Source organism: Mya arenaria, chromosome 12 (assembly GCF_026914265.1).
Source record: "Mya arenaria isolate MELC-2E11 chromosome 12, ASM2691426v1".
NCBI classification, from domain to species: Eukaryota; Metazoa; Mollusca; class Bivalvia; order Myida; family Myidae; genus Mya; species Mya arenaria.
The window spans coordinates 42746951-42759960 of NC_069133.1; the positions used below are offsets into that span (position 1 = coordinate 42746951).

General features: G+C 28.8%; 1 protein-coding gene across 4 annotated transcripts in view; it reads right to left on the minus strand.

Moving 5' to 3' along the window:
• LOC128211292 (solute carrier family 23 member 2-like) overlaps window positions 1–12803 on the minus strand; it is a 49953-nt gene extending 37150 nt beyond the window's left edge. Inside the window, exon 1 of one of the 4 annotated variants that reach the window (XM_052915943.1) lies at window positions 12558–12803. The gene's annotated coding sequence lies outside the window, so the exon portion shown is untranslated. Of the gene's footprint in view, window positions 1–1423; window positions 1474–9623; window positions 9715–12557 lie in introns of those variants that run through there. The other 3 variants (XM_052915940.1, XM_052915942.1, XM_052915941.1) reach the window with 3 other exon arrangements.
• Between the last annotated feature and the right edge of the window lie 207 nt (window positions 12804–13010).

The window sequence follows — 13010 nt, forward strand, 5'->3', positions numbered from 1 at the left end:
CTCATATTTACATACTATTTGCATTTATTTTCATTGTCATATGCAACATCACAATCTTAAATCATACAAAGAAAATCACACCACTGTTTCTCGTCTTATAGCATACTTTACATCATATCTGATATTTATAAGTCATGAAGAGATTTCAGCGTATTGAACCCTTTGTTCAAAATGCAAAACATAATTCGGTTTATTTCTTTCATAAAAACGTCGGATACCAAGTAAACTTGTTGTTTATCGTTACAGAAACGTGTAAATGTATGGATTGACTCGTTCTAGTCAGTATTGAGGTTAACGATGACAACTTATGACCTAAAATCCTCTTTATATAAGGTTTCATAAATACATTGCAACAGATTCATTCATCATTTGTGTTCTTAAAGGGACTCGCTCATAGATTTAATGCAGGCAACATTTTGTTTCAAACTGTGTCCAAATTTTGTTAGTGAACTTTCTTTCATAAACTCGAAACAATAACTGACAGATATTCATTTGAACGCTCAATTTTCAACAGCATTTCAAACCCTTTATCGCCGTAATAGTATGGTGGCATGAAGTTGAACTAGTAATAATAATAGTACTACTACTACTACTACTACTACTACTACTACTACTACTACTACTACTACTACTACTACTATTAATAATAATAATAATAATAATGATAATATAAATAATAATAAAAATAATAATAATATTAATATTAATAATACCTTTACCATAGTAAAATAGAGCATTTTCCGTCACATTTTTGAATTAATAAAAACACAAGAGTTTTATTTGAAACCTTTGGTGATGTTTTATCATTTAATCAAGACTTTTCTTCACATTTCACGAACTTGTTTTTTCAATATCTGACCCTGTAAAATGTGACCGAGCCCCTTTAAGGCTACATGAGACACTTTTGTTTTCCACGGTTGACACTTATTTCTTCCGACATTTAGGTAGATAAAACTACGATTAGTGACAATATTTACGCTGTTTTACCTTTGGCGGCAAGATCAAAAGTATGTCCGATTCACCTTATGGTGTATAAAACAAATATTTCAATAATTTAACGAGCTAGTAATTCGATTTAATCTTCCGAAATTATCGACTGAAAATCACCTTGTTCTCAATGAAAAACAACTTTGTCTCTTTAAATAACACAGGGTTAGAGTATGTGTTTTAAAGCATTTTCTTTAGTAAAATCATTTGCATTAACCTATTGTGCGTGGCTTATTATAATACGACAGCAGTTGTTTCTTATTTCCCAGATGTTTTATTATACGGTGCATGACACTTTTGTAAATATAAGAACTTCGATCAACGAAAATCATTGCGAATTTAGATTGATGTTGCAATATTAACATAATTATATAAATGTTTTAAAACATCAATGTCGTTTTCTTAATTTCAATAAGAAACAAAGTTGATTTATTACCTCGTTTAATCCAGTAAAAAACACAAATCATTCAGAAAAAAACATGCAGTTAAGGAAATCCACATCATATTGTTCAAAATACAGAACGTAGTTCACTATATGTCTGAAGAAAACAAAACAAATAAAAGCTTAAAAATACTGCTGTATATTTTTACTTTACAAAAAAGTGAGAAATGACTCCTTTTAAGTTCATATTGCGGTTTACGATGACGCTTGCTGACCTAAAATCCTTCATATATCATTATCACATTGCAACAGATTGATTCATCATTTGTTTTCCTAAAGCTGCTCTCTGACAGATTGACTGTTCCGGCATTTTTGGTTTATTTTGGACTCAGAATCAGCTGACTTGGCATCAATCTCTTCAATTAGGTCATATAACATAACTTATAATAGAACAAATCTCAATTCTTTGGTAAACTGCAAAATGTTCAATTTTCAATCAGGCATAAGTAACGCTTTTAGCCATAAGACATCAATTTTCGAATGTAAGTAGTTGCGAAGTAGTGTAAAATTTACTTGGCAATATGCGTTTTATTGAATTAAATATGTGTTTATATATGTTGTATAACTACTGCTAACATTAAAATCGATATGCTGTATAAGTTATTGTGTCATTTTCATATATAACAACTTCATTTAGATTGATGTTACAGTAGTTACGTAATTACATAGATGTTTCAATTATCCATGTTTGATCTTAATATCAAAAAGAAACGAATTTGAGTTTTTACCTGATATCTCGTTAAATAAAGTTTAAAAAACACACACAAATTTATCAGAAAAACATGCAGTCAAGCAAATCCACATCCCTTATTAAGCAGCGGTGTACCTGAAGCATTTTGAAATGTACGCCCGAACACTTGAGAGCGGTGAAAAAAAAGTAAAGTTATTTCTATATTGTGGTCCCAATATGATATATGGGGTTGGAGCGGGACCGATATCCCCTGACGTGGGACTTTTTACTGGCCATTTTGCGGGAACCTTAATACATTTGTACGCCTGGGCGTACTGGAGTATGCCTAGGTACGCCCCTGCTTATATACTGTTGTTGTTGTGTTTAACTCACGGATGCATTATCCTAATGAAGTGATGTATTTAGTATTTTTACTCATATTTACATACTATTTGCATTTATTTATTTATATTATCATATGCAATATCACAATCTTAAATCATATAAAGAAAATCATGCAACTTGTATTTAACCTCACCTGTTTCTCGTCCTATAGCACACTTTACAACATAATTATGTTTATAAGTACTGATGAGAAATAAGTCTATTCAATCCTTTGTTTAAATTGCATTGCATAAATCGGTTTATTTCTTAAAAAACGTAAACATACTTCGGATACCAAGAAAACTTGTTGTTTATCGTTACCAGTATATATGCAAGCTACAGAAACATGCTCAGTAGCAAAAAGTTTAAACATAAACCCGGTTTAGTGGCAATGGGCAACGCCAAAGACATAGAACACAAATTCACAAATAAGAAACATAGAACAGCACACAACTCTACAAACAGCACAGTGCATAAATACTATATATATATATATATATATATATATATATATATATATATATATATATATATATATATATATATATATATATATATATATATATAATTGGTATGTTTATCAAGAATTGTTAGGTACCGCCTTGAAAGAACGTGTAAATGTATGAAATTGACTCGTTTAAGTCAATATTAAGGTTTACGTGAACGACTGCTGACCTAAAATCCACCATAGATAAGGTTTCATGAATACATTGCAACAGATTCATTCATCATTTGTTTTCTTAAAATGACTCGCTCATAGATTTAATGCAGGCAACATTTTTGTTTCAAAATGTGTCCAAAATTTATTTGTGAACTTACTTTCATAAACTCGAAACAATAACTGACAGATATTCATTTGAACACTCACTTTTCAACAGCATTAGGAACCCTTTTTCGGGGAAATAGAACGGTGTCATGAAGGTGACATAACTATAATAATAATAATAATAATAATAATAATAATAATATTAATAATATTAATCATAATTATCCTCGATACTCCCGTAAATAGAGCATTTGCTATCACATTTTAGATAAATATTAACAAAATAGCTTAATTTGTAATCTTAGGTGATGTTTTATCATTGAATCAAGATTTTTCTTCCCATTTTACGAACTTATTGTTTTCTATATCTGATGGTCTAAAACGTGATCACGCGACTTTAAGGCTGCATGAGAAAACTGGTAGACACTTATATTTTCCGACGTTTAGGTAGAGATAACTAAGATTTGTGACAATATTTACGATGGTTACCCTTGGCGGCAATATCAAAAGTATGTCCGATTCACTTTTAGCGTAAACAACAAATATTGAAACAATTTTATGAGTTGACAAATCGATCAAATCTTCCGAAAGTATCGACTGAAAATCACCTTGTTCTTAATGAAAAAACACACAACATTATCACTCTAAATATTAAAAATGCCAAAATAATACAAATTATAACAAATTGTAGCTTTATTTGGCATAGTTTAATCATATTGTAAGGGACTTGCTATAATTGCTTCGAGAAATTTGGGCTTAACTGACAACCCATTTATCTCAGGTTTAAGTCTTTCTGGATGCTGATATTGATAGTGTATTTTACTGTCGAAACTAGGCAAATAAAGCGATATTTAGATGCCATATTTCCTTTGCAATGTGCGTCTCATCGAATTAACATATATTTAATATACATTATATAACTTCCGCTAACATTTTAATTGATGTGTTGTAGCTGACATTTTCATAAAAAAAATTAATTAAGATAGATGCTGAAGTATTTACATAATTACATATATGTTACATTATCAATGTTTTAATCTGAATTTCAATAAGAAACAAAGTTAATTTCTTACCTGATTATGGTTATATATATGTTTCATTATCAATGTTTTAATCTGAATTTCAATAAGAAACAAAGTTAATTTCTTACCTGATTATGGTGACATATATCTACCGTAAGATAACCTGTAAACGTTCGCGAATTGTTTCGTGTTAACCACTTAATTTTTGCGATAATGATCTAGTTAATATTCGCTTTACTTTTTGGTAAGATAAATATCATAAGACTGAAAACAGGCTTGAAAGTGCCCAGAACTGCCACCTGTTACTTTTTTAGGCTGTACAATATTAACAGGTTAACTAGGTATGGTTTGCGAATTCCACTTAATAAGTAACATAATAACTGGTTATCTAGATAAGATTCGTGTTTAACACGAAACAATAAGCGAACACTATCAGGCTACCTTACGGCAGTAATATGCCCCCATATCTGCTATCTCGTTAAATCCAGTAAAAAACTTAAATATCTATCAGAGAAAAAATAGGCAATCCATATCCATTATTAACTGTTGTTTTTATCTCACGGATGCATTATTCTAATGATGTGCTGTATTTAGTATAAAACTCATATTTACATACTATTTGCATTTATTTTCAATATCATATGCAATATACACTCTTTAATCATAAAAAGAAAATCGCAAAACTGTTCTTATCTTATAGCACAACTTACAACATAATTTATATTTTAAGTAATGATGAGAATCCAGCGTATTTAAGCCTTTGTCCAAAATGCATAACGTAATGCAGTTTATTTCTTAAGAAAACAAACAAAACAAAACGCAAAAATACTGCTGTCTATTTTTACTTTACAATAACGTGTGAAATGCCTCCTTATAATTTCATGTTGAGGTTTACGATTACGCTTCTGACCTTAATTGCTCCATAGTTAAGGTTTAATAAACACATTGCAACAGATTCATTCATCATTTGATTTCTTAAAGCTGCTCTTTCACACATTGACCCTTTAGATATTTTTTGTTTATTACTGGTATCAGAATCAGCTGATTTTGTCATCATTCTCTTCAATAAAGTCATATAAGATAACTCATAAAAGAACAGATCCAAATTCTTTGGTAAACAGCAAAATATTCAATTATCTTTAAAGCATATGTAAGGCTTTTAGTCATAAGACATCAATTTTCGATTGTAGATAGATGCGATCAAGTGTAAAATTGCCTTAGCAATATGGGTTTAATGAAATTAAAACATTGGGTATGTGTTATATAACTACTGTTAACATTAAATCCTACATGTTATAGGAGTTATTATGATAATCTCATAAAAACAACTTGATTTAGATTGATGTTACAGTATTTACATAATTATATGTATGTTTCAATTATAAATGTCTTAATCTGAACATCAAGAAGGAACAAAGATGATTTTTTACCTGATATCTCGTTAAATCCAGTAATAAACGTACAAATCTATTAGGAAAAAAAATGAAGTTAGGCAAATCCATATCCATAATAAACGGTTGTTTTTATCTCGCGGATGCATTCTCCTAATGAAGTGCTGTATTTAGTATTATACTCAAATTTATATACTATTTGCATTTATTTTCTTTATCCAATGCAATATCACAATCTTATATTGTAAAACGAAAATCACACAACTCTCTTTAACCTCATCCGTTGATCATCTTATAGCACTAATACTTATGAGTTGTGGTGATATTTCAGCGTATTCCCCCTTTGTTCAAAATGCAGAACGTAATTCAGTTTATTTTTTAAGAAAACAAAACAAAACAAATGTAAAAATACTGCTGTCTATTTTTACCTTACAAAAATGTGTGAAATAACGCCTTATAAGTTCATCTTGAGGTTTCCGATGACGCTTGCTGACCTAATATTCTTCAAATATGAAGTTTCATAAACACATTGAAACTGATTCATTTTTCATTTGTTTTCTTAATGTTGCCCTCTCACAGATTGTCCGTTTCGACATTTTTTTTTGGACTGAGAATCAGCTGATTTTGGCATCAACCTCTTCAATTAAATCATATAAGATAACTAATAATAGAACAAATCTCATTTTTTTCGGTAAGCGGCAAAATATTAAATTTTCCTTCAAGCATAAATAACGCTTTTAGTCATAAATCATCGCTTTTCGTAACATTAAATTCGATATGTTGTAGGAGTTATTGTGTCATTATCATATATTACAACTTTATTTATATTGATGTTACAGTGTTTACATAATTACATAAATGTTTCAATTATTAATGTTTTTCATCTGAATTTCAATAATAAAAGATGTTTTCTTACTTGATATCTCGTTAAATCCGGTAAAAAACGTACAAATCTATCAGAAATACAGTTAAGCAAACCCACTTTTCTTATAATATGTTGTTTGTTTTTATCTCACGGATACATTATTCTAATGAAGTGCTGTATTTAGTATTAAACTCATATTTACATACTATTTGCATTTATTTTCATCATTATATGCAATATCACAATCTTAAATTATAAAAGAAAAATCACACAACTGTATTTAAACGCATCTGTTTCTCATCTTATAGCACACTTTACAACATTCTTTATATTTATAAGTAATGGTGAGAATTTAGCGTATTCAGTCCTTTATTCGAAATGCAAAACATAAATCGGTTTATTTACTAAATACGTCAAAATACTTCGGATACCAAGTAAACTTGTAGTTTCTAAAACATGTAAATGTATGAAATCGACTCATATAAGTCAGTATTGAGGTCAACGATAACAACTTATGACCTAAAATCCTCAATATATAAGGTTTCATAAATACATTGCAATAGATTCATTCATCATTCGTGTTCTTAAAGGGACTCGCTCATAGATTTAATGCAGGCAACATGTGTGTTTCGAACGTTGTCTAAATTTGGCTAGTGTACTTACTTTCATAAACTCGAAACAAAAACTGACAGATATTCATTTGAACAATCACTATTCAACAGCATTAGGAACCCTTTTTCGGCAAAATAGTACGGTGTCATGAAGGTGACATAATTACAATAATAATAATAATAATAATAATAATAAAATAATAATAATAATAATAATAAATTTACAACCGTAAAATGGAGCATTTGCTATCACATTTTTAAATAAATAAAAACAAGAGTTTTATTTGAAACTTTTGGTGATGTTTTATCATTTAATTAAAGTGTTTCTTCAATTCGATTGTAAATAGATGCGATCTAGTGTAAAGGTGTCATAGCAATATGGGTTTAATGAAATTAAAACATTGGGTATGTGTTATATAACTACCACTAACATTAAATCCGATATGTTATAGGAGTTATTATGTCATTTTATATACATAAAAAACCTTAATTTAGATTGATTTTACAGTATTTACATAATTACATAAATATTTTAATTATCAATGTCGTAATCTGAATTTCAATAAGGAATAAAGTTGATTTTTTACCTGATAACTCGTTAAATGCAGTAAAAAAACATACGAATTTATCAGAAAAACAGTCAAGCAAATCCACGTCCCAAATAAACTGTTTATTTTGATTTCAGTGATGCATTATTCGAATGAAGTTCTGTTTTTTTAGTATTAAACTCATATTTACATACTATTTGCATTTATTTTCATTATCATATGCAATATCAAAATCTTAAATCATACCAAAAAAATCACACAACTGCATTTAACCTTATCTGTTTCTCGTCTTATAGCACACTTTACATCATATCTTATATTTATAAGTCATGATGAGATTTCAGCGTATTCAACCCTTTGTTCAAAATGCAAAACATAATTCGGTTTATTTCTTTTATAAAAACGTCGGATACCAAGTAAACTTGTTGTTTAACGTTACAAAAACGTGTAAATGTATGAAATTGACTCGTTTTAGTCAGTATTGAGGTTAACGATGACAACTTATGACCTAAAATCCTCAATATATAAGGTTTCATAAATACATTGCAATAGATTCATTCATCATTTGTTTTCTTAAAGGGACTCGCTCATAGATTAAATGCAGGCAACATTTCGAACGTTGTCCAAATTTTGTTAGTGAACTTTCTTTCATCAACTCGTAACAATAACTGACAGATATTCATTTGAAAACTCACTATTCAACAGCATTAGGAACCCTTTTTCTGCGAAATAGTTCGGTGTCATGAAGGTGACAAATAATAATAATAATAATAATAATAATAATAATAATTATTATTATTATTATTATTATTATTATTATTATTATAATAATAACTATAATAATAACAATAACTATAATAATAATAATAATAATAATAATAATAATATATAATAATAATAAATATAATTATTATTATTATTATTATTATTATTATTATTATTATTATTGTCCTCGATATTCCCGTAAATAGAGCATTTGCTATCACATTTTAGATAAATATTAACAAAATAGCTGAATTTGGAACCTTTGGTGATGTTTTATCATTGAACCATGATTTTTCTTCACATTTCACATTGTTTTCTATATATGACGGTCTAAAACGTGATCACGCGACTTGCATGAGATAACTGGTAGACACTTGTTTTTTCAGACATTTAGGTAGATATAACTACCATTGGTGACAATATTTACGCTGGTTACCTTTAGCAGCAAGATCAATAGTATGTCCGCTTCACATTTAGGCTTAAATAGCATTTTATAATTTGACGATAAATAAATCAATTTCAACTCACGAAATTACCGACTGAAAGTCACCTAGTTCTCAATAAAAAACAACTTTATCACTTTGAATAACAATTGGATACATTATTTGACATATAGCTTTTACTTAACTTAAGATAATTTGCATCAGCCTATTTGTGTGCTTTAAAATGCGACCATAGTTGTTTTTATTTTATTTACTAAATGTTTGATTATACAGTGCAACAGTAGTGTAAATGCTTAACAGTTTCGATCAACGAAAACTCCTTTGATTTACACATTCATTCTTACTGCGGTGATAATCGATCTTTCAGTTCTATTTTTATTTCTATTTTCAATAGTCTTATTTACCTTTTTATTTGTTTTAATACAAAGATGCTTTAAGTCCTAATCGACGCTGATATTGATAGTGTATTTTATTGTAGAAAACGGTTAATTGAAGCGAACAAGTGTTACATTTTCTCACCAATATGCGTTTAATGGAATCAAAATAGTGATTATATATGTTATATAACTATCGCTTACATTATATTCGATATCTTGTAGGAGCTATTCTGACATTTTCATAAAACAACTTAATAAAGATTGATGTAACAATATTTACATAATGATCTATATGTTTCAATTATCAATGTAGCAATCTGTATTTCAATAAGGAACACAGATGATTTCTTACCTGATATCTCGTTAAATCCAGTAAAAAACGTACATATCTAGTAGAAAGAAAGGTAAAGCAAATCTATATCCCTTATAAACTGTTGTTTGACCTCGCGGATACATTATTCTAATAAAGTGATGTATTTAGTTGTTTGTTTCTTTCTCATATTTACATACTACTTGCATTTATTTTCATTATCATATGCAATATCACAATCTTAGATTATAAAAAAAAAACACACCACTGTATTTAACCTCATCTGTTTCTCGTCTTATATCACACTTTACAACATTCTTTATATAAATAAGTAATGATGAGAAATAAGTGTATTCAATCCATTGTTCAAATTGCAAAACATAAATCGGTTTATTTCTTAAAAAAACGTAAACATACTTCGGATACCAAGTAAAATGGTTGTTAATCGTTACAAAAACGTGTAAATATATGAATGTACTCATTTACGTCAGTATTGAGGTTAACGATGACGACTGTTGACCTAAAATCCTCCATACATAAGGTTTCATTAACACATTGCAACAGTTTGATTCATCATTTGTTTTCGTAAAGGGACTCGCTCATAGATTTAGTGCATGCAACTATTAAGCTTTAAGCTGTGTCCAAATTTTGTTCGTGTACCTACTTTCATCAACATACTCGAAACAATAACTGACAGATATTCATTTGAACAATCACTATTCAACACCATTAGGAACCCTTTTTCGGCGATATAGGACTGTGTAATGAAGTTGACATAATAATATAATAATAATAATAATAATAATAATAATAATAATAATAAATAATAATAATAATAATATGTCACCTCTTTACCAACGTAAAATAGAGCATTTTCTATCACAGTTTTAAATGAATAAAAACAAAAGAGTTTTATTTGAAACATTTGGTGATGTTTTATCATTTCAAGATTTTTCTTCACATTTCAAGAACTTGTGTTTTCAATATCTGACCCTGTAAAATGTGGCCCTTTAAGGCTACATGAGAAACTTTTGTTGTCCACGGTTGACACTCATTTAGGTAGATATAACTACGATTTGTGACGATATTTACGATGTTTTACCTTTGGCGGCAAGATCAAAAGTATGTCCGATTCACTTTTAGGCGTATACAACAAATATTTAAATGATTTTACGAGTTGATAAATCGATCAAATCTTCCAAAATTATCGAATGAAAATCACCTTGTTCTCAATGTAAAAACACAACATCATTATTCAAAATATTAAGAATGCCAACATAATACAAATTATAACAAATTGTAGCTTAATTTAGCATAGCTTAATCATATTGTAAGGGACTTGCTATAATTGCTTCGAGAAATTTGGGCTTAACTGACAACCCATTTGTCTCAGGTTTAAGTCTTTCTTTGATTTTGATGTCGAAACTAGATATTGTGTGCGATATATAGATGCGAAATTCCTAAACAATGTGCATCTCATCGAATAAACATACATTAAAAATACATATATAACTACCGCTAGCATGTTAATTGATGTGTTGTAGGTGTTATTCTGACATTTTCATTAACACAAATAAGATTGATGCTGAAGTATTTACATAATTACATATATGTTTCATTATCAATGTGTTAATCTTAATTTCAATAAGAAACAAAGTTAATTTCTTATCTGATTATGGTGACATATAACTGCCGTAAGATAACCGGTAAACGTTCGCGAATTGTTTCGTGTTAACACCTTTTGTGATAATTATCTAGTAAATATTCGCTTTACTTTTTGTTAAGATAAATATCATAAGACTGAAAACAGGCTTGAAAGTGCCAAGAACTACCACCTGTTATCTTTTTTAGGCTGTACAACATTAACAGGTTAACTAGTTATGGTTTGCGAATCCCACGTAATAAGTCACATTATAACTGGTTATCTAGATAATATTCGTGTTAAACACAAAACAATAAGTGAACAATATCAGGTTACCTTACGGCAGTTATATGCACCACCATACCTGCTATCTCGTTAAATCCAGTAAAAAACGTAAATATCTATCAGAGAAAAAAAATAGGAAATCCCTATCCATTATTTACTGTTGTTTTTATCTCACGGATGCATTATTCTAAAGATGTGCTGTTTTTAGCATTAAACTCACATTTACCTACTATTTGCATTTATTTTCAATATCATAAGCAATGTAATACAATCTTTAATCATAAAAAGAAAATCGCAAATCTGTTCTTATCTTATAGCACAACTAACAAATTAATTTATATTTTAAGTTTTAAGTACTGATGAGAATCCAGCGTATTTAAGCCTTTGTTAAAAATGCAGAACGTAATGCAGTTTATTTCTTAAGAAAACAAAGAAAACAAAACGCAAAAATACTGCAGTCTATTTTTACTTTACAATAACGTGTGAAATAACTCCCTTATAAGTTCATGATGAGGTTACGATGACGCTTGCTGACCTTAAATTATCCATATATGAAGTTTCATAAATACATTGCAACTGGTTCATTCATCATTTGTTTTTCTGAAAGTTGTCCTCTCACAGATTGGCCGTTTCGACATTTTTTTATTTCTTTTTGGACTCAGAATCAGCTGATTTTGGCATCAACTTCTTCAATGAAATCATATAAGTTAACAAATCTCATTTTTTTCGGTAAGGGGCAAAATATTAAATTTTTCTTCAAACATAAATAACGCTTTTATCATAAAACATCACTTTTCGAATATAAATAGATGCGATCAAGTGTAAAATTTCCATAGCAATATGCGTTTCATCGAATTAAAATAGTGGTTATATATATATGTTTTATAACTACCGCTAACATTAAATTCGATATGCTGTAGGAGTTATTGTGTCATTATCATATATTACAACTTAATTTATATTGATTTTACAATATTTACATAATTACATAAATGTTTCAATTATTAACGTTGTCATCTAAATTTCAATAAGGAAATATGTTTTCTTACCTGAGATCTCGTTAAATCCGGTAAAAAACGTACAAATCTATCAGAAATACAGTTAAGCAAACCCACTTCCCTTATAAACTGTTGTTTGTTTCTATCTAACGGATGCACTATTCTGATGAAGTGCTGTATTTGGTATTAAACTCATATTTACATACTATTTGCATTTATTTTCATCATTATATACAATTTCACAATCTTAAATTATAAAAACAAAATCACACCACTGCATTTAACCTCATCTGTTTCACGTCTAATAGCACACTTTACAACAGAACTTTTAGTTATGACGATAATTCCGCGTATTCATCATTTGTTCAAAATGCAGAACGTAATTCAGTTTATTTCTTAAGCAAAACAACAACAAAAACAAACGCAAAAATACTGCTATCTATTTTTGCTTTACAACAACGTGTGAAATGACTCCTTATAAGTTCGTATTGAGGTTAACAATGA